The sequence below is a fragment of the Tenrec ecaudatus genome, chromosome 10, assembly GCF_050624435.1.
Source record: "Tenrec ecaudatus isolate mTenEca1 chromosome 10, mTenEca1.hap1, whole genome shotgun sequence".
Lineage (NCBI taxonomy): Eukaryota > Metazoa > Chordata > Mammalia > Afrosoricida > Tenrecidae > Tenrec > Tenrec ecaudatus.
In genome coordinates this window covers 131,974,397-131,977,942 of record NC_134539.1, presented here as the reverse complement: position 1 = coordinate 131,977,942, position 3,546 = coordinate 131,974,397, and the positions used below count along the sequence as shown (strand labels likewise).

At 48.6% G+C, this 3,546-nt stretch overlaps 1 non-coding gene across 1 annotated transcript; it reads right to left on the bottom strand.

Moving 5' to 3' along the window:
* Positions 1–2,222: 2,222 nt before the first annotated feature.
* LOC142460390 (U6 spliceosomal RNA) lies at positions 2,223–2,330 on the bottom strand. Its single transcript, XR_012786602.1, has one exon. It is a non-coding gene; the product is annotated as a U6 spliceosomal RNA (small nuclear RNA).
* Positions 2,331–3,546: the final 1,216 nt, after the last annotated feature.

Genomic DNA, 3,546 nt, shown 5'->3' with positions numbered 1-3,546 from the left:
AGGCTGGTTTCTTTCTTTTTTCTTTGGTTTTCTTGATAGAATATTCACATATCCTACACTTCCACAGGTAAATCACAACCATGGTACTTTCAATATTCCTCTCCAGCACAATTCAGATGCCAACTTCTTAGTCCTTCCAATCCCAGTTATTGTACCTCTTTCATGAATTCTTTCCTAAACCCTCCTGATAAAACATTCACTTCTTCCTCTGAGCTACGACTGAAGTTTGCTCAGTTTTTATTTGCCTCTTTAATATTCTACATACTGTTTATAATCATGAGCTTACAGGTAGGTCTTCCCTACTGGATCTCAAGGCCTTTTTTTCTGTGCCTACTGAACTTAACTGAGGTTGAACAGATAAAAAACCACCACCGAAGATCATGCACATACATATTCACGAACATAGGATGTTATGGGCATGACTAATAAGGATTCTAATGGGTTAGGTGTTGGGCTGGGAACTGAATGGTTGGCAGTTCAAAACCACCAGTTGCTCCATGGAGAAAGATATGACTTTCTACTTACATAAATATTTAGTCTTGGAAACCCAGAGGGGCAGTTCTACCCCATCCTGCAGGCTCACTATGAGTCAGAATCAACTCGAAGGCAGTGAGTTTGCTGTGCTTTGTTTTGCTTTTCAGCCATGGCTGTGGTGCCTGAAATAATAAACAGCAGTGACAGCAGCCATTTGTTGAGCACACACTGTCAGGAAATGTACAAAGTGCTTCACGACAATTACCTCCTTTTATGCTGGTGGTCTAGTGGTTACGCGCTGAGCTGCGACCTGCATGGTTGGAGGTTCAAAACAACCAGTAGCTCCTCAGGAGACTTGGCTTTCTACTCCGTAAACAGTTACCGTCTCGGAAACCCTTAGGGGGCTTGCTATGCGTCGGCATCTACTCGATGGAAGTGAGTTTGAGTCTTGTTTTCTAGCAATCACCTTGTGAAGTGGCCACTGGTCCACACATTCCACAGGGAGCAAACAGAGGTACAGACAGCTTGTCCGTGTGCAATGCAGACAGAGAGGGGCCGAGTCCTGATGCAAATCCAGCTCTGACAGTGACAGGCCGACGAATGCAATAGACAGTTCTGTTCCCACGATCCATGCAGCAACGTGCAAGACTTGCCAAACGGTATAAATGTACCAATTCTGAGTTTGAAACGCTTGACCACGATTCCCTACTACCTCAGAAAGGCTAAATCAGGATGGGCTTTTTCATGAAAGTACACTTTAAAGCGGGAGATGTGTCCTAGCAGGACAAAGGACTGCCTCTGTGAAGCTATAAAGGCAGGCAGAACAGAGGAGAGTGCCTACGGGAAGTCTGGTGGACGAAGATACGTTTGAGGGGCGGCTGGTCAAAGGCTTGACACCGACATCAATCCCGCTTTGCGTACCAAGTGTACCACGACGAAAAATGAGCCTCAAAGCAAGCACTGTATTTGGCCGAGTAAAGAAACAAATGTGTTTCTAGCATATCCTCACCCTTTCCCCATTGACAGCCCTAGCTGGCCTGCTCGCATGCATCGTAAGTACACATTTTCTGTTTTTTCCCCCGTGCTTTAGGAATCTATTTCTATACTCCTGGTGCAGTTGTTCCATCTTTTGGCTGGAGTGTGCCATTGTGAAGGACCAGCACCAGGTCCAGATGAGGCTGTTACCTGTGTCAGTGTCTACTGCAGTGGTCAGAAAATTCAGTGCACAAATTAGTGCTCAGCATCTCTAATGCTGGGGCTTGTACCATACATGGTTAAGGTGGGAGGAGATCTTATTCTGCAACACGAACTTCCACCTCTAAGTGTTTCATTCGGAGACGGTAAAATTACTAGGCTTGGACTGACTAGCAAGCATTAGCTGTGGGCAGCGCAATCTAGGCACTATTAGAGTAGCTGATACAGATGTACCAAGGTTTGTTCTTATGACAAGAGGTCTCTGAGACCAGACATCCAAAAAGGGATCTCAGAAACATGCCATTAAGAGTAAACTAACAGAGTCACAGTGTGAAACGGGATGCTTCAGTGCCTGAGGGCTACAAGGAGGAAGCAATGTGAGCTATTTTCAAACACAGTCTCATGTTCAGTTCAACCTAAGTAGGTGACTCAAAAGTATTTCTACTAAACACGAAAATTCTAGTTACTAAAAGCTGCCAGTGTCAGCACCGACCCACAGTATTCCCAGAGAGGCAGGAGCTAAGGCCAATGGAGCTGGAACCTTAAATTTTTTTTTTTATATGGAACGCTTCACGAATTTGCGTGTCATCCTTGCGCAGGGGCCATGCTAATCTTCTCTGTATCGTTCCAATTTTTAGTATATGTGCTGCCGAAGCGAGCACATGGAACCTTCAATCTTTAGAGCCTTACGCTTAGCACATCACACCAATGGTCAGGCCTGCTGCTTTGTTCTTCAGCGCTGCTTCTAGGCGGACATGTCAAGGGCTCTGGACCTCTGGTTGAAAGTGGGGGCCAGCGTTCTAACTTAGGAAGTGAAGGGGCTGTGGACCCTACCCAGTTGCTCTCAGGCAATTCTTGAATCGTTCAAAGCTTCTCCTCCAGAGAGCACATCTAGAATGCCTGCTCTCCACTTTTCCAGTTTGCCTTCCCGCCATAGACCCATGACTAAACTTCTTCCTAGGCCCTTCTGCTTTTCTTATTACTCATCCTTAAATACCCCTGCCTTTCTGAGTTCCAACTTCTCCCCCAGTCCACCTTTCCTTTCTCACCCTCCCCCATCTCCCCGCGCAGGCATCTGAATTTCCAGAGGTCGCTTGGGCTAAATGGGGTTCAATGCTTCCCGAGCTCGGTTAAGGAGGCCCCACATTTACGTCACAGTTTTTCACCCCTGGCCACCCAGTGTTCTCCGCGCGTTACATAAGGAGGAGGTGGGCGCTCCCCGCAGAGCTAAATTGGGAACTCTTTGGAGGTACGGTTTCTGGAGAATGCATTCGTCTCCTCCCACGACGTGAACCACTTACTTCGCTGTTCGCCAAGGGCAAGGGCAAGGTCTCCTCTACCAGACAGAACGTCTCCCGACGACGGAGGCGACCCCCCTTCGTTCCTTTTACAAGCCCCCTCCCCCCCATCCCCTTTGACACAGGATGGTTCTTAAAACACAAAGGTCCCTGTGCAAACTATCCCTTCCCAACTTTCGGCTTTCTAAGATACAACGGAAACGTCCTTTGGCCAATTAAGCCACGGAGGGGTTAAATTTCAGCAACCGGATGAATTCTGGGGGCTTCCTCTTCCGTCCCCACTAAAGTAAACGACGGGGAAGGTAAACGGCCCAAGGTAAAGGCGAACACCGTTCACGTTGACGGTTAGGCTCCTGCCCAAACACGAAGGGCGACCCACGCCCCATAAAGGACGCCATGAGCCTGACAAAACCAAACTGCCGGCGCTAGTTCCTACCGCCGAGGGCACGGCTGCCCGGCTCCAAAATGGCGGCCCGCAGCTTCCCCCAGGGCGCGGACGCCACGCCCACCTCCCATCATGCTCTCGGGCCCACAGCGTCACGTGACCCGACACTAGCCGGAAGTGAAGGAAAAAGCGCCT